At 47.4% G+C, this 23,689-nt stretch overlaps 1 protein-coding gene across 1 annotated transcript in view; it reads right to left on the reverse strand.

Annotated features, from left to right (window-relative positions):
- Nucleotides 1-21,838, reverse strand: part of KCNG2 (potassium voltage-gated channel modifier subfamily G member 2) — a 344,727-nt gene extending 322,889 nt beyond the window's left edge. Inside the window, exons 1-2 of the mRNA XM_073678900.1 lie at nucleotides 21,696-21,838; nucleotides 9,275-9,642 (exon numbers count right to left, since the gene is read on the reverse strand). The gene's annotated coding sequence lies outside the window, so the exon portion shown is untranslated. The remainder of the gene's footprint in view (nucleotides 1-9,274; nucleotides 9,643-21,695) is intronic.
- Between the last annotated feature and the right edge of the window lie 1,851 nt (nucleotides 21,839-23,689).

Consider the following 23,689-nt stretch of genomic DNA (forward strand, 5'->3'; position numbering starts at 1 on the left):
ATAAAGCTGAGTTCTATCGTAGGGACAGATCTCCTCTCTTTCCTTAGCTCTGGTAGCAGAACATAACACGTGCGGCCTCCCGCTGAGTATAGATGGTGCTGTGCGGCCTCCTGCTGTCTCTGGGGGGGGGCGCTGTGCGGCATCTATACTCAGCAGAAGGCCGCACGTAGCCATCTATACACGTATACTCAGCAGGAGGCCGCACGTAGCCATCTATACGGTGCCATCTATACACAGCAGGAGGCTGCACGTAGCCATCTATACACAGTGGGAGGCTGCACGTAGCCATCTATACACAGCGGGGGGCCGCACAGCGCCATCTATACACAGCGGGAGGCCGCACGGCGCCATCTATACAGAGCGGGAGGCCGCACGGCGCCATCTATACACAGCGGGAGGCTGCACGTAGCCATCTATACACAGCAGGAGGCTGCACGTAGCCATCTATACACAGTGGGAGGCTGCACGTAGACATCTATACACAGCGGGAGGCCGCACAGCGCCATCTATACACAGCGGGAGGCCGCACAGCGCCATCTATACACAGCGGGAGGCCGCACAGCGCCATCTATACACAGCGGGAGGCCGCACAGCGCCATCTATACACAGCGGGAGGCCGCACGGCGCCATCTATACACAGCGGGAGGCCGCACGGCGCCATCTATACACAGCGGGAGGCCGCACAGCGCCATCTATACACAGCGGGAGGCCGCACGGCGCCATCTATACACAGCGGGAGGCCGCACGGCGCCATCTATACACAGCGGGAGGCCGCACGGCACCATCTATACACAGCGGGAGGCTGCACGGCGCCATCTATACACAGCGGGAGGCCACACGTAGCCATCTATACACAGCAGGAGGCCGCACGGCGCCATCTATACACAGCGGGAGGCCGCACGGCGCCATCTATACACAGCGGGAGTGTCAGTGCTTTGCAAGAGCAGTCAATAAATTCTGCTTGACTAATTCTGAGCACCATAAAGTCTGGTTCGCTTCTAACCTGCTTTCTTCATTTTCAGCTTGCTGAATTCTAACTCATTTACTGTCATTCGAGACGATGCCTTTGCTGGTCTCTTTCACCTTGAATACCTGTAAGTGCTCCACTTAATGTCATATTTTTTATTCTGTTCTTCTTCATCTTATGGCATGTGCAATTGTATGAGCAAGTATTCATATGAATTTATGACCTACTTAAACCTTCGAGGACCTTAAATTTTATTCAATCAAATTTTTTTCCAGTTTAAAACTATGGGACATATATGTGCCTTGGTCCTCAAAGGGTTTTTAAAGGGGCATTTTTTTATATACCTTGAAATTAAGCCCTACCCCATGGAATGAAGTCCTACCTACATGACATCTGAGAGCTACATGGCGGCTTAGGTGCGAATGTGGCAACTGCACCTTGAAAATGCCGAAGCCTCCGGTTTTCTAGCTGAGACTTAAAGTAATTTGGCTAGTCCAGGGACCGGTTCCCTTCTTGCGGCCTGATCCCTCTGACGCCTGGCCGATAAGGGCATACGGGTGCCATCCTGCACTCACTGTACCCCCTGGGATCCCTTCTGTTCCTGGAGCCTTCCTCCCTTGCTCCCACTCTTCTCTCAGTCTTTGGCATGACAGGCTGAGCCTGCCTCCCAAGCAGAGCTCCTGAAGAGCCTCTGCTCTCTTCACTTCTCCTCTTCTGACTCACTCTTACTCTGAACTGGACTCTAACAAGATGGCTCCCTATATATATATATATTTTCAAGTGCTCCCCTGTTCTGCGTCCTCCACCCACACCCACTACTGGTTCCCCCTCACTTTTGGTTCCCCCCACTCCAGCCAGGGACGGGGCAGCAGAAGAAGTGCATAATGCCCTTCCAGCCGGCCTGGAGTAGTGTAATGTTGAGTGCCCTGGGCTTTAAGAGCCTGACCCGTATTAATACGTCATTGCAATCACGCGTTCACACAGGCTGTGCGGGCACGATTGCCGCCGGGTGTCAGCACTTCTCCTCTTCTGACTCACTCTTACTCTGCACTGGACTCTAACAAGATGGCTCCCTATATATATAGATATACAGTACAGACCAAAAGTTTGGACACACCTTCTCATTTAAAGATTTTTCTGTATTTTCATGACTTTGAAAATTGTACATTCACACTGAAGGCATCAAAACTATGATATAACACATGTGGAATTAAATACTTAACAAAAAAGTGTGAAACAACTGAAAATATGTCTGATATTCTAGGTTCTTCAAAGTAGCCACCTTTTGCTTTGATGACTGCTTTGCACACTCTTGGCATTCTCTTGATGAGCTTCAAGAGGTAGTCACCGGAAATGGTCTTCCAACAATCTTGAAGGAGTTCCCAGAGATGCTTAGCACTTGTTGGCCCTTTTGCCTTCACTCTGCGGTCCAGCTCACCCCAAACCATCTTGATTGGGTTCAGGTCTGGTGACTGTGGAGGCCAGGTCATCTGGCGTAGCACCCCATCACTCTCCTTCTTGGTCAAATAGTCCTTACACAGCCTGGAGGTGTGTTTGGGGTCATTGTACTGTTGAAAAATAAATGATGGTCCAACTAAATGCAAACCGGATGGAATAGCATGCCGCTGCAAAATGCTGTGGTAACCATGCTGGTTCAGTAGGCCTTCAATTTTTAATAAATCCCCAACAGTGTCACCAGCAAAGCACCCCCACACCATCACACCTCCTCCTCCATGCTTCACGGTGGGAACTAGGCATGTAGAGTCCATCCGTTCACCTTTTCTGCGTCGCACAAGGACACGGTGGTTGGAACCAAAGATCTCAAATTTGGACTCATCAGACCTAAACACAGATTTCAACTGGTCTAATGTCTATTCCTTGTGTTCTTTAGCCCAAACAAGTCTCTTCTGCTTGTTGCCTGTCCTTAGCAGTGGTTTCCTACCAGCTATTTTACCATGAAGGCCTGCTGCACAAAGTTTCCTGTTAACAGTTGTTGTAGAGATGTGTCTGCTGCTAGAACTCTGTGTGGCATTGACTTGGTCTCTAATCTGAGCTGCAGTTAACCTGCGATTTCTGAGGCTGGTGACTCGGATAAACTTATCCTCAGAAGCAGAGGTGACTCTTGGTCTTCCTTTCCTGGGGCGGTCCTCATGTGAGCCAGTTTCTTTGTAGCGCTTGATGGTTTTTTGCAACAGCACTTGGGGACACTTTCAAAGTTTGCCCAATTTTTCGGACTGACTGACCTCATTTCTTAAAGTAATGATGGCCACTCGTTTTTCTTTACTTAGCTGCTTTTTTCTTGCCATAATACAAATTCTAACAGTCTATTCAGTAGGACAATCAGCTGTGTATCCACCTGACTTCTGCACAACACAACTGATGGTCCCAACCCCATTTATAAGGCAAGAAATCCCACTTATTAAACCTGACAGGGCACACCTGTGACGTGAAAACCATTTCCGGTGACTACCTCTTGAAGCTCATCAAGAGAATGCCAAGAGTGTGCAAAGCAGTCATCAAAGCAAAAGGTGGCTACTTTGAAGAACCTAGAATATCAGACATATTTTCAGTTGTTTCACATTTTTTTGTTAAGTATATAATTCCACAAGTGTTAATTCATAGTTTTGATGCCTTCAGTGTGAATGTACAATTTTCAAAGTCATGAAACTACAGAAAAATCTTTAAATGAGAAGGTGTGTCCAAACTTTTGGTCTGTACTGTATATATATATTTTCAAGTGCTCCCCTGTTCTGCGTCCTCCACCCACACCCACTACTGGTTCCCCCTCACTTTTGGTTCCCCCCACTCCAGCCTGGGACGGGGCAGCAGAAGAAGTGCATAATGCCTTTCCAGCCGGCCTGGAGTAGTGTAGTGTTGAGTGCAGGTGTTGGGGTCCCGGGCAGTACTCCATCCTTACCTGAGAGAAGGAGATACCACACCTCTGGGTGAGGTGCAGTACCAATGTGGCGACTGAACCCTCAGGGGCGCCACACGGACACAGTATGGAAAGCGAGGGTGATGGGATGTGTGTGGACACAGTATGGGGAGTTGGAGTTGGGGAGTGTAAGGTCACAGCCAGGAGGGGACAGTATACTAAGGAGGCGGAGTGTGATGAGGGGGCACAGTATACAGACTGGGCCCTATAGGGGGGACTCAGTGTGAGGACAGTGTGAAGACCAGGCCCAATATGGAAAATAGAGGGCAGTGTGGAGGGCATGTACCATAAGACGGACAGTGTGAGGGTCATATTTTGTGCAGGGAATATAGTGAGGAGCAATTACATATTCAGGGGCTCAGCGTAGGACAGATATTGTTATTCAGGAGCATTATAATGACTCTGCTATCTTTAACCCCTTTAAAGCCCAAGAGGTATTAATACGCGTCTGTGCCCTGGGCTTTAAGAGCCTGACCCGTATTAATACGTCATTGCGATCGCGCGTGCACACAGGCTGTGCGGGCACGATTGCCGCCGGGTGTCAGCTGCTTGTCACAGCTGACACCCGGTACTATGTGAAGGGAGCGGTCCCGCACCGCTCCCGGCACATTAACCCCCGCAATGCTGCGATCGAAGTCGATCGCAGCATTGCAGTGGCTAAGGGGAGGTGATCGCAATACTCACCTCCTCTTCCGGCCTCCAGCGCTGTCTGCCGTGGCTTCCCGGATGTTGCCATGATGACCCGATGTCGTCATGACAACATCCGGGTCACCAGACAGCAGGAAGATTTTTTGGTCATGCGCAGTGCATGACCAAACAATCTTCTCCCTGTGCAGTGCGGACAGCCTGCATAGCACAGGGATGGTGCTCCATTCCTATGCTATGCAGGCGATCAGAATAAAAAAAGTGAAAGTCCCATAGTGGGACAAAGTATAAAAATAAAAAAACTGTCATAAAGTGAAAAAAAATGTTTAAAAAAAATTGTAAAAATATAAAAAAAAAAAATTAAAAATAATCCACCAAAAATAAAAATATAATGTACCCATCAATAAATATTATTATGAAAAAAAACAAAAACAAACAATAAAAGTACACATATTTGGTATCGCCGCGTCCGGAATGATCTCACCTATAAAATTGTCCCACTAGTTAACCCCTTCAGTGAACACGGTAAAAAATAAAAATAAAAAACGAAGCAAAAAACAATGCTTTATCATCATATCGCCAAACAAAAAATGGAATAACACGCGATCAAAAAAACTAATATAAATAAAAATGGTACCGCTGAAAATGTCATCTCGTCCCGCAAAAAACAAGCCACTGTACAGCTCCATCAGCCGAAAATAAAAAAGTTATAGCTCTCAGAATAAAGCGATGTAAAAAAATATTTTGTTCTATAAAATTGCTTTTATTATGTAAAAGCGCCAAAACATAGAAAAGCGATATAAATTTGGTACCGCTGTAAATGTACTGACCCGAAGAATAAAGCTACAGTACCTTATCAATTTTACCACACGCGGAGCAGAGTAAAAACATTTTTCAAAAATCAATTCCTGAATTGTTGGTTTTTATTTATTCTGCCTCCCAAAAATCGGAATAGAAAGCGATCAAAAAATGTCATGTGCCTGAAAATGGCACCAATAAAAACGTCAACTCATCCTGCAAAAAACAAGCCATAACATGACTCTGTTGGACAAAATATGGAAAAATTATAGCTCTCAAAATATGGCGATGCAAAAACTAGATTTTACAAAAAAATGCGTCTTTTAGTGTGTGACAGCTGTCAATCATAAAAACCCGACATGATTCTGGTATCTCTGTAGTGGCACCGACCCGAAGAATAAAGTCGTCTAATCACTTATACCACACGAGGAACAGCGTAAAAAATAAACTCTTGGGTTAGGGTTGTGCTAGGGTTAGGGTTGTGCTAGGGTTAGGGTTGGGGTTAGGGTTGGGCTAGGGTTAGGGTTGGGCTAGGGTTAGGCTAGGGTTGTGCTAGGGTTAGGGTTGGGGTTGGGTTTAGGGTTGGGGTTAGAGCTATGGTTAGGGTTAGGGTTATGGTTGGGCTAGGGTTGGGGCTAGAGTTAGGGTTGGGGTTAGGATTAGGGTTGGGTTTAGGGTTGGGCTAGGGTTAGGGTTGGGATTTTTTTCAAAAGTAAAAAAAAAAAAAAAGATGACAATATGGCAACTAGTGTTGAGCGCAAGTGCTCGCTACTTGAGTTTGCATCAGGTGCTCGGGTATGCATTGAGTATCGTGGGTGTTCGAGTGACATGCTTGAGTCTCCGCCCCATATGCTTCACGGCCAAAAAAAACTCGCGAGCGATCCCCACATGTTTTTTTTGGGTGTCTAATAACCGTGAAACATGCGGGCGGGGACTCGAGCATGTCACTCGAGCACCCTTGATACATGGTGCATACCTGAGTACCCGATGCAAACTCAAGTAGCAAACACTTGTGCTCAAGACTAATGACAACTTATTCAATATGATGACCTAATGTTATCAAATTCTGTGTCGTACCTCTGGGTTCAAATTGTTCACTATACCCCTTGATAAAATCCTTGAGGGGTGTAGTTTCCAAAATGAGGTCACTTGTGGGGGGTTTCCACTATTTAGGCACATCAGGGGTTTTCCAAACTTGATATGGCGTCCGCTCTCGATTCCAGCCAATTTTGCATTCAAAAAGTCACACAGTGCTCCTTCCCTTCTGAACTCTGCCGTGCGCCTAAACACTGTATTTTCCCCACATATGGGGTATTGGCATACTCAGGAGAAATTGCACAAAAGTTTTTGGGGTCCATGTTCTCCTCTTACCCTTGTGAAAATAAAAAAAATTGGGGCTAAAACATAATTTTTGTGTAAAAAGTTTGATTTTTTTATTTTCACGGCTCCATGTTATAAACTTCTGAGAAAGGACTTGGGGGTTCAGGGTGCTCACCACATATCTAGATAAGTTTACTGAGGGGTCTAGTTTCCAAAATGGTGTCACTTGTGGGTGGTTTCCACTGTTTAGGCACATCAGGGGCACATCCGCTAATTATTCAAGCAAATTTTACATTCAAAAAGTCAAATGGCGCTCCTTCCCTTCCAAACCCTGCCGTATGCCCGAGCAGTGGTTTTCCCCCACATATGGGGTATCTGCTTACTCAGGAGAAATTGCACAACAAACTGCATGGTGCAATTTCTTCTGTTACCCTTATGAAAATGCAAAAGTGGGGGCTGAAAAACATTTTTGTGGGAAAAATGTGAAAATTTTATTTTTACGGCTCAATGTTATAAACTTCTGAGAAGCACCTGGGGGTTCAAGGTGCTCACCACACATCTAGATAAGTTCCCTGAGGGTTCTAGTTTCCAGAATGGTGTCACTTGTGGGGGGTTTCCACTGTTTAGGCACATCAGGGGTTCTCCAAACGCAACATGGCGTCCGCTAATTATTCAAGCAAATTTTACATTCAAAAAGTTAAATAGTGCTCCTTCCCTTCGGAACCCTGCCGTGCGCCCAAACAGTGGTTTTTCCCCACATATGGGGTATCTGCGTGTCCAGGGGAAATTGCACAACTAATTTTGGGGTCCATTTTTTCCTGTTACTCCTGCAATAATAAAAAAAATTGGGTCTAAAGTAACATTTTTGTGAAAAAAGTTAAATGTTAATTTTTTTCTTCCACATTCCAAAAATTCCTGTGAAGCACCTGAAGGGTTAATAAAGTTCTTTAATGTGGTTTTGAGCACCTTGAGGGGTGCAGTTTTTAGAATGGTGTCACTTTTGGGTATTTTCTGTCATAAAGACCCCTCAAAGTGACTTAAAATATGATGTGGTCCCTAAAAAAATGGTTTTGTAAATTTTGTTGGAAAAATGAGAAATCGCTGGTCAACTTTTAACCCTTATAGCTCCCTAATAAAAAAAAGTTTTGGTTCCAAAATTGTGCTGATGTAAAGTAGACATGTGGTAAATGTTATTTATTAACTATTTTGTGTGACATATCTCTCTGATTTAAGGGCATAAAAATTCAAATTTTGAAAACTGAAAAATGTTCAAAATTTTTGCCAAATTTCCATTTTTTTCACAAATAAACGCAAGTGATATTGAATAAATTTTACCACAATCATGAAGTACAATATGTCACGAAAAAACAGTCTCAGAATCAGGGGGATCCGTTGAAGCGTTCCAGAGTAATTACTTCATAAAGTGACAGTGGTCAGAATTGTAAAAATTGGCCTGGTCATTAACGTGCAAACCACCTTGGGTTGTAAAGGGGATAAGGGCACCGTGTCTGGATGTGCTGCAGAAGACCGGAGAAGATGGAAGTCTGCAGAGACGAGCTGCGGATGAGAAAAGTCATCATGGAGTACGGACAAGAGGAAGAAAAGAAAGAATGACTCCAGAGATAACGTCATCTATCAGGTAACTGGATGTAAATGTTTTTTATGATGCTGACATTTTTTTTTTAATTTATGTTAGGAGCATTAAAGGTGTTGTCCACCTTTGTGATGAGTCTTCAGTCATTCTTTGTGACTGCAGACTTCTGAATTTTCACAGTTTGCACTGCACATGCAGTCATGTGCCGACTAGGAGTGGCCTCACTCAATGAAAATTAATTGAGGAGGCCGGGCACATCTAGTCGGAATGTGGCCAGAAGCATACAAATCGCATAGTTATTCTGACATGACTGTCCGCTCTTGCAGCGGCAAGGGAAAATCCTAAAAGTGTGCAGTGCATACGCTATGAGAGTTCAGAAGCCTGCAGTCACACACAGTGACTGCAGACTTTCATTTCAAACCTAGACAAGCCCGTTAATTATAAAATGAAGCACTGTAGCCAATCCTAACAGCGTGTAATATACTCACTGTCAGGATTCAGCTCTGCTTGCAGGTTCCATTAGTCATCACATGACCACTTCACTCATATGCGATTTTCATAGTTATGGTCACCTGACAACGAGCTTTTTTTCCTGCTTCTCTCAGAGAGAATTAGGAAGAGCAGCTCGTCGGCATGTGACAAAGGCCACGGTCTCACTATCAGTATTTCGTCAGTATTCAGTCGTATTTTTTCTCAGGAGTCGGAGCCAAAACCAGGTGAGGAACAATCCGAGAAAAGGTATAATAGAAACAAGTCACCAATTCTGCATTTATCACCCACTCCTGGTTTTGGCTCCCACTTTTGAGAAAAAATACTGACCAAATACTTATAATGGGGCAGTGGCCTTAGTGTGCAAATCGCATATGTGGTGGGTAAGGAGCGGGGTGGGGGGGGGGGGAGCCAAACTGAATTCTTGCCCCGGGTGCTAGAAGACCTAGATACACCTCTGGCTGTATATACTGTAAGTCTCTAAGCCACCCTGAAAAAAACAAAAAACAGATTTTATTACACTCACCCACGGTGAGGTCCGGTCCGATGTGCGTCACGGATCTTGGTCTGGCGCCTCCTCTCTTCTTGCGATCGCCGTCCTCCTTCCCTGCTCATGTGGATGACATATCCTATGTCATCCCCACAGTGTTCCTTGTTGCGCTCCTGCGCAGGCATGCCTCTCTCTGCCCTCCACTACTTCATCTCCTTAGTAACCTTCAACCACCAAGGAGTAGTCCTTGTATCCCTACTCGATGCTCCGACCCTCACCAAACAAAAACATCACATCTATTACACCTTCCAAGACTCAGAAAAAAATGTAGATTCCAATTCTGTTTGAATGATTCTGTCCTGCGTCTTGAGGCACAAGTTATCCAAATTCTGTCCAACAGGAATCTGAAAAGACAAAAGCAATTAATTAAGAGGCTCTAGACTGATGACACAAACTGATTTTCATTGACCTATTAGCTGGGCCTAGAATTAGCCTGGCCTGCTGTAATGGTTTCAACAATATAATGTGAAACGTCACTTGAAGACCACACAGAACTGAAAATGAGTCACTGGAAAGCATAGGATAATAAAATTGCTTCCGGTGAAAAGCCATATACTCCTTAATGATCTGACCTGTATAGAAAGACCTCATTACACTGTTTGAGAGCATCCATCTGCCTTGACCACAACAGCCATTTTACCTTGAAATTCTATTCCAACCAATGTCAAGCTGTCTGTATCCTAGGAAATTCACATTTACTTCACCCCTTAGCATGGCCACTCCTATTAGCAGTAACCACAGAAATGTACAGCGGTAATATCAGGCATTCTTTACCAGTCCCATAGGTAAGGTGCGGACACAGTAAACCCTATGTTGTGCCTTCTGACAATTGCTCACAAACCTTCTGGCAACAGAAACGCGAAATAAAGTCTGCAATTTTGTTATCTATGCTAGGTACCTGACTGGAAATAAAATATTATATTTCAGTGCTGCAAGACCAAATTGTACAACAATGACCAGACAGTTGGGCCGGAAGAAAGGTTATGTATACACATTAAACCAAAATCAAGTTGTCAGTCCAGAAACAAAACCCAGCTAACCCTCAACCAATACTTCTGAAAATTTCCCTCCAAACCCCATAAACCAGATGCATCAATGAAAAGAGGAATCCTCTGGGTTAGACATCTCGGGAGGTTAGCAGCAACTGTGACCATTATAGTGAAGAAGGAAATACCTTTAAAACGCACCTGTCAGTAGGATTGTGCTCAGTAAACTACATACACTGTCAGGTGGGTGACATTACACTGATTAAAATTATACCTTGGTTGATGAAATCCGTCCTGTGGTTCTTGTGTAATCTTTACTTTCAGTTTGGAGATAATGATATGCTCGTGCTCCGGGTCGGCCTGTGGGGGGCACTCTATCTGGTGCTCTTCTTGCATATTCATCTGTATGCTCTTATGACAGCTCACTGTGCCTTCAGTGACCTGCCTCCTATTTTACCTAGCCCCGCATTACTAGATGCATTATGTAAAATAGGAGGCAGGTCAGTGAAGGCACAGTGAGCTGTCATAAGAGCATACAGATGAATATGTAAGCAGAGCACCAGATAGAGTGCCCCCCACAGGCCGCCCCGGAGCACGAGCATATCATTATCTCCAAACTGAAAGTAAAGATTACACAAGAACCACAGGACGGATTTCATCAACCAAGGTATGATATTAAACAGTGTAATGTCACCCACCTGACATTGTACACAGTTTACTGAGCACAATCCTGCTAACAGGTGTGCTTTAAATGCCCAAGTGCAAGTGAGTTTTTAGTGATCTGTCAAGTGGATGCAATGTTAGCTCTATATTTAGTTAAAAACACAGTGTTCAGGTTTTTACCAATTTTTACCAATTACAGTTTAGATTTTACCAATGTTATCACCTGCCCATCATCTATTATGTCTCTCCATAAAAGGTTATTTGAACAACCCAGTACCATTTAGGATATCACCAGCTAAAAGTAGAAATCCGTAACCAGATCCAAGAGCTTTTAAAGCTAATCACAGGGCCTATAAAACCATTGAAATTGTGGTCATCCTCTTTCACAGGAGATAAGTGTACCCCAAAAACTCGATAAAGTAGCAGAAAGTGTCCAGCTGTAATTGATCCTGATGCTATCTCTCAGAGGGAACAAAGAGAATATCATCTATATAGTTGATAATTGAGCAAACTCCATCATCCTATCACCAACAATTCAAGAAACGCTACTATAACCTGCTTATGACTACAGACCACATGAAAGCTGAATGTACAGGGAAGCAAAAGGCTTGTGTGGCACCCCAGGGGTCTGGTTTCCACAGTAACAGCAATTTTATGTCTGAGAGCAGGTGGGAGGTCTCTTGGTCAGGGATCCTATGCATGCCACACCTCCTGCCCAGTCCTGGGAGGGGAAGAACTTCCCCTATATAAACCTGGGGCTGAGGCAGGGTTAGGAGAAGAGTAGAGAGAAGAAGAGAAGCAGTAATAGGAAAGAAAGACCAGGAGCTCTGTGGGAATCGTGCTAAGAAGAGGTCAGGGGCTGGTAGCTGTAGAGCTCGCCCTGATCGAAGCTTTCTCACCGGACCCGGAGTCCGAGGCTGTGGGGACTAACTTTTACCCAGCAGCAGAATCCGTCAGGCAGGGGATTTCCGGTCCTCTGGCCAAGAAACCCGAAGGCACGGTCACACGCGTGGGACCAGCACCGCCGTCGTGGAGCGGAAGCAAATAGAAGGCCCCGAGTCAGCGGCCATACGGGTGAGCACCACACGGTACACTCAGGGACGTGGGCTACTTTTACCCGCCTCTAGCAAGGTAGCCAGAAGAGTACAGTTAGTTGGGAAGGCCTACAGCTCCGCCTGGCCAGGGGAAATCCCATCTGCTCAAGGACTGACCAGGCCCCATTCGCTAGCCAGTACTCCGGGAGGGTCTGTCTTTGTCACCAGTAAAGACCCTGAACTACACCGTACCGTCTCCGAGTGGTTCCTGCTACCCCCATCATCCACGTCGGCTGCCCTGAGGCCATACCCCTCCCGTTGGGGGTTATACCATCTCCGCTGCACAACTGTGTCACCGGCCTCAGCGGTCTGCCCTGCAGCGGCGGCTCCATAGCTGCATTCAACGGGTGGCGTAGTCGTCCAATATCTACTGCTACGTACACCGCCACTCAGTCTGACTCCCTGGGCACGGACCGGGTCACCGCCACAAGGACTATCACCCCTAATAGATCCGGCTCCGGGTAACCCCTGCGTGCGCAACGCTACACCAGAAAGCAGGCCCAGGGGCGCGTCAGCTTTTGGCGTAGTCGGCAGGATCTCGTGCCCGCAACCACCGGGTACTGCGTGCCTGAAAAAGAGACTTTTTAACTTACCTGTGGTGAAGATTCCCGCCATCCGGCGCCATCTTCGGCCTTCTTCCCGCCATCCGTGGAGTTTTCCCGCCATTGGACGCCATCTTGAGGACGCCGTGCGGGAAGAAGAGGGGCGTGGACTCCGAAAGCGCGCGAGAACTGAAGCCCCACCTCACGTCCGGACGCTGCGTAAGGTCCTGGAAGGAGCCCAGCCGACGCCGACGTCACAGGAGCGCGACGGAAGGTCCTCGACCCTGACGATCCACTGCGGAGCCGCGGCCTACGGAAGAGGATCATCACAAGGTAGGCCACGGTCCACTAGGGGGGAGAAGGATGTCGGATACGGAGGAGAGCTTCACCGCTCCAACCCCCGCCAGCGCCACCGCTGTTGCGGTCATGCCTTTCACCATGCCCTATATCCCGGGGGCAGCCTGGCTACCCCAGTACTCAGGGAAGTCACATACCCTGCATGACTTTAGAGAAAAGCTGGATAGCCTCTTCCAGGTGTACCCCCTCACAGAAGAGCAAAAAGTGAGCATTCTGGTGGCCCAATTAACCGGGGCAGCCCAAAGGGAGGTAAAGTCCTGGCCACCTGGGGGGAGGACTGTCGCAGGGATACTAACCCGGCTGAGGGACACCTTTGATACCCGCACCTCAGCCGAGATCAAGCTTAGATTCTACGGTTGCAAGCAGCGAGCACAAGAGAGTATAAGGGACTATGCTCTGAACCTACAAGAGGCCCTGAGAGCCATTAAGCAGACCGACCCTGACGGCGTGGGAGATGAGGACAGGCTGTTGACTGAACAATTTATAGAGGGTTTATATTGCAATGCCCACCGAACTCAGTTGCGGGCAATGGCCTTACAGGACCCTCATCTGGGATTTGCACAGTTCAAGGACAGAGCCATCCGGGTGCTCCGAGAACCAGCACCAGGTGGCGTTGTGACCCACAGACGCCCCACTACCACTTACCACCAGGAGGCGGCGCCCTTGTCGGCAGGGCCTGTGGGAACTGATGCGCAGGCTTTGAGCAATGACCCGGCTCCAGACCTGCACCATCAGGTCCAAGAGCTAGCTAAAAGCGTTGCTGCGCTAACCCGAACTGTGCAGTCTTTACAGGTTTCCACTTCGGGGAAGATCCAGCTGGCATCCGGACCGGAGGACATCCCGTGGCGTCGACCAAGGAGGACCCCACCGGCCAGAGGAAGACCCAGCGACCGATACAACGAGGACGGACAACCCATCTGCCGCCGCTGCAATCAACCCGGACATATGGCAAGGTACTGTCCTTTAAACTGGCCCAACCTAGGGTAGAGGGCCAACCCCTAGGAAAAAGATCATCAGGCCCATCGAACTGGCGTGACAAATACGTGGGAGGACGTCCAGTCTTGCCTGTGGTACTGGATGGCATTCCTATGAGTGCCCTACTGGACACCGGGTCACAGGTCACCACCATCCCGTACGTGCTCTTCAAGCAGTACTGGAATGACTCGGATATAACCCGCTACCCTGACGACGACTTGAGTATCATCGCCAGCAATGGTCAGCCCGTGCCACAGATCGGATTTAAAGAGGTGACCATTAAAATCGGTAGAGTCGAACTGGCAACACAGGGACTGATCATTGTAGACATTGACAAACACGAGAGTCACCCAAAGATAACTCTAGGAACTAATGTGATTGAAAATTGTCTTGCAGAAGTGATTTTCATTTTACAGCAGGTTGCCAAGAACGCCAGCTCCGGCGAGCAGCGAGTGCTCCAGAAAGAGATCCAGGCACTGATGCGACAGCAACAGGTGGAACTCTCCGGTGGTGAGATTGGTAGCGTGAGAATGTGTGACCCTTTCCCTATTGCCATGCCCCCAAAAAGTGAAATGATGATTTGGTGCCGGGCAGCTATTGGTCTGAGAGGTAGAGATTACCAGGCAATGGTAGAACCAGTTTACTCAGACAGTAGGCCCACCATTTTGACAGCACGGGGGGTGGTCAATGTACGCCATGGGAGGGTGCCCGTTCGCGTAGTGAATATCGGGAAGAGGGAAGTGTACCTGCCCAGGTATGCCACGCTGGCCAAATTGTATACCATCAATCGAAATTCCATACAGTCCATAGAACCCTTGCCTCCATCTTCTCCGGAGGAAGGTAACGGCTCTGAGAAAACAATGGAGGACTGGTGTCAGCAACTACATTTGGGTACTGACTCCACTCCCTCACACCAGAAACAGGGAGTCTATCGGGTGGTTCAAGAGTATGAGAGAGTGTTTAGTAAACACCCGTTAGACTTCGGGCGAGTCAAGGGGGTAGAACACCACATCCCCACGGGAGATCATCCTCCCATAAAGGAGAGATACCGACCCGTACCCCCTGCACATTACCAACACGCCAAGGGGATGCTCAGAGACATGAAGGAGGCTGGGGTAATCAGGGATAGCTGTAGCCCCTGGGCAGCTCCACTAGTCTTGGTTAAAAAAAAAGACAACACCATGAGAATGTGTGTAGATTACCGGAAAATCAACCATATCACACACAAAGATGCGTACCCTTTACCAAGGATAGAGGAGTCTTTGGCTGCTTTAAGATCTGCTAATTTCTTCTCCACTTTGGATCTTACTAGCAGGTACTGGCAGGTTCCTGTAGCAGAGGCGGACCGGGAGAAGACCGCATTCACCACCCCGATGGGACTTAGCGAGTTTACCTGCATGCCGTTCGGACTCTGCAACGCACCAGGAACCTTCCAACGGTTGATGGAATGCTGTCTGGGACACCGAAACTTCGAGACGGTCCTGCTATACCTGGACGATGTCATCGTCTATTCCAAAACCTACGAGGATCACCTGAAACACCTGGCGGAAGTGTTCAAAGCTCTGGCAGACTACGGCCTAAAGGTGAAACCCTCCAAGTGTCACCTCCTGAAACCAAAGGTGCAGTACCTGGGACACGTGGTGAGCGCTGACGGAGTGGCTCCCGACCCTGATAAGATCACCGCAATTAAGGAATGGCCAAGTCCCTCCAGTGTAAAGGAAGTGCGGCAGTTCCTAGGGTTGGTAGGCTACTACCGCAGATTCATTCCCGGTTTCACCAAAAAGGCAGCTCCTATGCAGGACCTCCTGATAGGCCAGTCCCGGAAGGCCAAGAACCAGAAGCTGCCCTTCAGATGGGAGAAGTTAGAAGAAGAGTCCTTCCGCCAGCTGAAGATGGCCCTCACGGGGGATGAAATCCTGGCATACCCTGATTACAGCCAGCCCTTTATCCTCTACACCGACGCCAGTAACATTGGGCTAGGAGCCGTACTGTCCCAGACCCAGCAGGGGAAAGAACGGGTAATTGCTTACGCCAGCCGAAAACTGAGACCCACCGAAAGAAACCCTGAGAATTACAGCTCATTCAAGCTGGAGTTCCTGGCAGTGGTGTGGGCAGTCACCGAACGCTTTAAGCACTACCTCGCCTCTTCCCGGTTCACCATGTACACGGATAACAACCCGTTGACGCATCTGGACACGGCAAGGCTCGGTGCCCTGGAGCAGAGATGGATGGCCCGCCTGTCCAACTATGAGTTCACAATCAAATACCGGGCAGGACGCTCCAATACCAACGCGGACGCCCTGTCTAGGATGCCAAACCTACCAGACGAGGGTGAGGATTCAGAAGATTTGGAAGAGGTCGAACTCCCTGCGTTCCACCGTCATGGGACTGTCCAGTATTCCCACCGTGTAAGGGGTAAGCAAGCCGCTACGTTCAACCCCTTACCTCACTACAACTGGGCGGAAACGCAAGACAGTGACCCTGCCGTCCGGCTGGTGAAGGAGATGCTGACTCAGCCAGAAGCTCGCCTTGACCCGGACGCTCCGGAGGAGACCAAGCAACTGTGGGCTGAGAAGAGTCGACTGTTCCTTTACTAGGGGAAGTTGTGCCGCAGAATGGTTAACTCCCGGACGCATGAACTGGTCTGGCAAGTAGTGGTGCCAAGAAGGGACGCAGCTATGGTGATGGAGGCATACCACGACGGGGCTGGGCACTTCGGATGGAAGAAGCTGGAGTTCCTGCTGCGCGGGCGGTTCCATTGGGTAGGCATGAGAGGAACCATTGAGAGGTGGTGCAGAAACTGTGGCCCATGCAACCTAAGAAGGAAGGACCGTGCCAGCCAGAAGACCCCCCTTCAGTCCATCGTCACCCGGCAGCCGTTGGAACTGGTGGCCTTGGATCATGTAAAACTGACCCCAAGCAGAAGTGGCTACGTCTACGCATTAACCATCGTGGATCACTACTCCCGGTTCTTGGTTGTCGTCCCCGTCAAGGACTTAACGGCTCAAACAGCAGCTAGAGCCTTCCAGCAGCACTTCTGCCATCCACACGGCTACCCAGAGCAGGTGCTGACGGACCAGGGACCTGCCTTTGAAGCGGAGGTCTTCCAAGAATTCTGTACTCTGTATGGCTGCCGGAAGATCAGGACGACACCCTATCATCCGCAAACTAATGGACTTTGTGAGAAAATGAACCAGGTGGTGATAGATCTTCTAAAAACATTGCCCCTGGAAGAACGCAGTCTGTGGCCTGAGAAGCTGCCCGACCTGGTGGACCTATACAACTACATCCCTGTAGGTTCCACCAACTGTACCCCGGCTTACCTAATGAGGGCAAGGCCTGATAAGCTACCTGTTGACCTGGAGATGGGAGTCCTGACACCCGAGGACACTTCACCGGAAGCAGACTGGGACACAGAGAGGCAGCAGCAGTACCGGAAAGTACAGGAGAGCGTGGAGCGAAGTCTCTGTCTGGCTAGGGAAAGACAAGAGAAAACTTACAACCAGTATGCCCCCGCTGTTCCCCTGGTACCCGGAGAGCAGGTCTTGAAGAGGAAGAGACGGCTCCACAAGTTGGACGACCAGTGGGAGAAGGACCCGTACACCGTACTGCCCTCAAGCCATGACAACCCAAAGGTTTGTACCATCAGTAAAGACGGAGGGGAAACCACAGCCATTGTATCCCGGGATCACCTGAAGAAGTGTCCCGAACAGCTACGGAACCCAGAAGGGGAACAAGAAGACCCTCGACCCGTAGAGGAAAGGGAAGATATGGTTAGTACTGTGCTCGGAGACTTCCCTCGGTCCTGGACTCAAGTCAATGGTGCAGTTGTGGTACCCGTCCTCACGTTCCTCTAACCAGCATCCCAAGTGCCTACGGAGCAACAGGTAGAGCTGGGAGAGCAGCCGGTCCAGGAGGCAAGAGACTCCACACAAGCAGAACAGGAGGATCAACCCTCTGCTTATAGTGAGCCTGCCGTACCCCTAGTGAGCCAAAGAGCCCGTCGACAGCTGCCCAGTTTACCCTTGACAGCTCCTACACCCTGTAGTTCAGGGCCAGACAGTCAGCTCCGTAGGTCCACTAGGGCCACTAGAGGCCAGTTACCCGCACGTTAGAGGATTTGAAGTGTTTAAATTGTTTTATTTGTGGTCACCTGTCTGTTACTTGTAAATAATTATGTGTTTCTAGTTATTTTTAGGAGTCCTTGGTGGATTTACCGGGAATCCTTGTACAATTGGTTGGAGCGTAACCTAGGAATGGACTAAAGACTGTTAAGGACTCGGGGCAGGACAGACCCCTACCTGGTTACGTCTCCCTGTTTGGTGAAATGGACACCTTGCTTTTCTTCAAAACTGCACCCGGTTGCGGACACGCCGTAACCATCTTTATGTGTTTTTCTTATTGTATTATTATTGTTTATACCTTGTTATGTTTTTCTAAAAATATGTTTAGTCCCGGAGTACTAAATTTCACTAGGGGGGAATGTGGCACCCCAGGGGTCTGGTTTCCACAGTAACAGCAATGTTATGTCTGAGAGCAGGTGGGAGGTCTCTTGGTCAGGGATCCTATGCATGCCACACCTCCTGCCCAGTCCTGGGAGGGGAAGAACTTCCCCTATATAAACCTGGGGCTGAGGCAGGGTTAGGAGAAGAGTAGAGAGAAGAAGAGAAGCAGTAATAGGAAAGAAAGACCAGGAGCTCTGTGGGAATCGTGCTAAGAAGAGGTCAGGGGCTGGTAGCTGTAGAGCTCGCCCTGATCGAAGCTTTCTCACCGGACCCGGAGTCCGAGGCTGTGGGGACTAACTTTTACCCAGCAGCAGAATCCGTCAGGCAGGGGATTTCCGGTCCTCTGGCCAAGAAACCCGAAGGCACGGTCACACGCGTGGGACCAGCACCGCCGTCGTGGAGCGGAAGCAAATAGAAGGCTCCGAGTCACCGGCCATACGGGTGAGCACCACACGGTACACTCAGGGACGTGGGCTACTTTTACCCGCCTCTAGCAAGGTAGCCAGAAGAGTACAGTTAGTTGGGAAGGCCTACAGCTCCGCCTGGCCAGGGGAAATCCCATCTGCTCAAGGACTGACCAGGCCCCATTCGCTAACCAGTACTCCGGGAGGGTCTGTCTTTGTCACCAGTAAAGACCCTGAACTACACCGTACCGTCTCCGAGTGGTTCCTGCTACCCCCATCATCCACGTCGGCTGCCCTGAGGCCATACCCCTCCCGTTGGGGGTTATACCATCTCCGCTGCACAACTGTGTCACCGGCCTCAGCGGTCTGCCCTGCAGCGGCGGCTCCATAGCTGCATTCAACGGGTGGCGTAGTCGTCCAATATCTACTGCTACGTACACCGCCACTCAGTCTGACTCCCTGGGCACGGACCGGGTCACCGCCACAAGGACTACCACCCCTAATAGATCCGGCTCCGGGTAACCCCTGCGTGCGCAACGCTACACCAGAAAGCAGGCCCAGGGGCGCGTCACTTGTAAAAGCCAAATGCTGAAAAGTTTTTAATGAAACCCCATTGCAAAACTGATTTAGCCCAAAATACATGCATTTAAGAAAAAAGTCTAATTGTTTCCAAAGATGGACAATCCCTTTTAGAGCTCAAACACATGGCAAAATATGGAGTAGCCATAGGAAACTAGAGATCACAGTAAAACAAACCATGTATTAAGCAACCTAACACTCAGTAAAACTAAAGGTACACCAGAAGGAGGTGAGAAACTAATTCAATGTTACCTGTTTCTTCTTCAAAGCCAAGCTCTATTTCCTTCCTCTATGGCCACCATTCCTTTGTTGTGCTCCATGTCAGGTCTTACAACTGGCCTAGCATTCCTCAGTGAGATCATCTCCCAAAGCCTTTGAAGGCCAACTTGGACACACCCCTATATCGCAGTATAGAGACTGTAATGTATTCAGTTGCCATTGGTTTGGAAATATCCACCATCCAGTTTCTTCAGTTACCATCAACTCCTCAGATTTTTACTATTTGCATCTTTTGCTTCTTTGATCTGCTGGTTAACCCATCATTTGCTTTAAGCATCACATACTGTTATTAAAGTCTGTTCACATTATGTTAAAATCTTCTCTGGATTCTATAACTTGCATCCCTGTCTTCTGTGATCTGCTGGTTAAGTCATTGTTTGCATTACAAACAGTTATAAAAGATTGTTCACATTACATTTCAATCTGCTGTGGCTTCTGCTGCCTACATCTGAGTGCTGATTGAGACCTGCCGTTTTCCTCTTCATCTTCTCTACTTGTTCTATGGCTTCTGGTGTGTCTTGCCACAGTTGTTTGTCTGTTGTCTAGAATAGTCTGTTTTCTAGTTCCGTACTGTTCCATGTACTTTCTAGTCTGATGTGCCAACACGCTGAGTCCGTGTGTCCACCCTAACCTGCATCTTTGTGAATCCACCTCATGAGGTCAACCTAACATTCAATGTCTGAGTCTACCATGAGGATCTACAGTTCAGATCTCGCAATACAATGACAAAGAAAACGTATGAAATGCATACTTTGTTGATACAACATAATTAGAGGTGGAATGTTTTGGTTATAAAAGTGATGCCACAACCTAAGTTGTTTAATTACCCTCTGAAGCATTATCTGAATTGTAAACTCACAGGTATGGGAAGGTGTCTTTAGCTCACTGTCTTGTTAATCTTGTAACATAAAACCTCTAAATTGTTACTGGAAGATTTAAGTATACCAGAAAAACATGAGCTGAAATTGTACAAGGGGCAAAAACAACAAACATGATAAACATGCACTTTATCTGGAAAAAAGTTCAGTCAGTCATAAATGGATTATTAGAACTGCGTGGAGGATAGCTTCCAGTCAAAGGCTTTGTTTCTAAGGGGCACTCCTTTAATGCAGACCAATTATTACTTCACACCTGAAGTGTATCCTGAAAACTGAGATTAAAAGTCTGATGATCTATGGATTGAGCTAATCAGTCCCTAAAGGATTGGAGATGCTCAAAACGCATAGGTTCTCACATTTATGAAACATGTGCTCTACCACATAATTACATCCCCTAGACTATAGCAAACTCCTGGTCTCCTAAATGGGCACTAGCTCTAGGATCTTTGTGCCAGAGCCAGTCATCCCAGGCTTGTTGTCTATCATATTTTTAGATCACTATCTAGCTACATATGGATTTTCTTTTATCTTCTTAGTGTGTTTGTCTAAGTACATTATGAGCCCAGTGCTCCAGTGACCATGAGCTCTGCAAATGCTTCTTCCGACAACCAAGGAGCACCAACTGCGATAAAAGGTGTTAAGGTCCGGGATTAAACCTTTGCCCTTCTCCCACCATTCCCATGTGCTGAAAAATTACTACACTGAGTGTTCCCCTGAAGGAACTGCTGTTGATGATTAAGGAACCATGTGAGCTTGACAAAATCTGTGGAAACTGTTGTTGAAGATTTGGAACGGCGCTAGTCCAATCTTCTCTGCAGAATAACCTTCTAGATGAGCAGCAGGTAGGCTCCTGCCTCTTGCTGTTTCTCTAAAACACATCACAAGAGTGTGGCAAACTTCAGTAACCTGCTGTATGTCTGATAAGACGGGGAACAGCAACTGCTTGTTCTGGATCCACTGAATGCTGTCAGGAGCAGTGACATTTAAACCCAGTGGCTCTATGACGATTACACCTGACAGATCCCTGAAGGAGGCCTCTGACGAAATAGGATCTTAATGGGAATCTCACCCGCTGGGATGTTTTTAAGTTATTAATATGGGCATGCAGGTGATAGAATTGTTCAAATAGTCATACCTGTATGCCTCATAGCTGCAGTCTTGTTGTTGAGAAATCATCTTTTAATCCTTTATGTTAATGAGTTCTTCCAGGCTCTGGAGCCCCAGGCACTGACGAGTCACTGCTACAGCTCAGAAGAACAATGAACCCATACAACACTTCCTTCCAAATCAGGACCCTCGTATCATCGGTTCACACACTCCCATGTACTTAATAGACTTCTGTGTCTGTACTTGTTCACATACTGGTTGGTGACTGGTTCATTTAGCATTATGTGAATACCCTTTTTATTACGTTGATGCTTGACCGTACAACATAAACAATTGTTACCATCCACCTTTCGTGTCTCCCCCATTTCCTCATAGATTGTAAGCTTGCAAGCAGTGCCCTCTCTCCTCCTGGTATCTGTTGATTTATGTAATTATTGTTATTCTGTAATGTCTTTTATTGTCTGTACAAGTCTCCTCTGAAATGTAAAGTGCTGCAGAATATGTTGGCTCTATAGAAAATAAAAAAAGTCTTATTATAAAATTATTATTATGAAGCCAATGCCCATAGAAGGGCGTAAAAGGTACACATATACTTTAATAGAATAACTGAGCTTTGGAGGGGTTAGAATTAAGCTTCTGCTCCCTACGGAGGAAGAGGGGAAAGCTTCAGGGGCATCTAAGATAGGAGAGGGATATGCCTCAGAAACTAGAACAGGATATTGTATCTGCCTCATTAATTGATCTGACTGCTGTGAGAAGGATCTGTAAGAGTTCTCAGCTATGGGGGAACTGCTTGACTTCTGGCACCTTAACTGCAGGAGCAAAGTGGATAGTGGAGACTAATGGTCGCTAGGGCTTTGTAGAGATGGCACAAGTTTACCTCATCAGTCTAGTTTGCTGATTATTCCACCGGACGTATGTGCAAATTGAGCAAGAGAGGTGAAGCCTATTTAAAAACAGTTGGAATTAGAACTAGGGGCATGGCTTATTTCCTTTGGTTTCTTAATTGTAGTAAGCCCCAGGTAGAAGGGGAGCACTATGTAGGGAGCACCGTGAAGACAGCAGGCCCTTAGGAAGCACCAGAGACAGAGCTCTAATGGGGCCCACAATTATTGCTTTTAATAGTATTGGTCTTTTCTCATAGGCTGAAGAGACTTTTGGGGCCACTTAGGCTCCAGGGCCCGGGTGCGATTGCAACCCCTGCACCTATTGTAGTTACACCCCTGGCCAGAGATTCAGAGCTCAGAAGGAGACTAACTGAGCCCAGCTAGAACAGGTATCCTTCCTACTCAAAATGCTGCCTGAAGCACAAGGTCTTCAGCTGCAGCCTCTTGTTAGCAACACCTACTGGGATCAGCTCCGGAGAAGGCAGTTGCAAAGAGGCAGCTCAAGGTATGCATGGCGCTTAAACTAATATAGGTCGTACCAGCAGATACATGTGAGGGGTTATGGAGGGATTTCAATACAAAGCTCAAACATTCTGTACTATTAATAACAGAAGAAAAGTGTGTTTGAGGAGATCTACACATTCTGGTGCACACCCTTAGGGTATGTGCGCACATTCAGGATTTGATTGCAGAAATTTCTGCAAGGTTTCTGCATCTCTTGGCAGCAAAAACACTAGTTTTGCCGCGATTTAGATGCATTTTTGATGCTTTTTTATGCGTTTTTGTACAGCTATGAATGCTTTTTGGAGTTAAATAAAGATATTTGAAAAATATAAAACGTGAGACATCGCTTTAACCCTTGGATTACCTTCAGACCTGGGATGAGTATATTAATTAATTTTAATTATTAAAGAATGTGTCTGTTGTATTTCAAATAAAGTGTTTTACTCTCAGAGTGTGTGTTTATTTAACTCTTTATTTAGGTTTAGTAATGAGGGTGTCTGATTGACACCTCTTCATCACTAAACAAAGGGCTAGGTGTCATCTAATCCCATAAATCTTAATTCCATTAGCATTCCCATTCATGTAATTTCTGTGGCGGCTGAGAGCTGCTATTTTTAGCCAGGGAAGGTGC

The sequence above is a fragment of the Phyllobates terribilis genome, unplaced genomic scaffold (genome assembly GCF_046119375.1).
Source record: "Phyllobates terribilis strain yellow unplaced genomic scaffold, ASM4611937v1 Scaffold_4__5_contigs__length_816908805, whole genome shotgun sequence".
NCBI classification, from domain to species: domain Eukaryota; kingdom Metazoa; phylum Chordata; class Amphibia; order Anura; family Dendrobatidae; genus Phyllobates; species Phyllobates terribilis.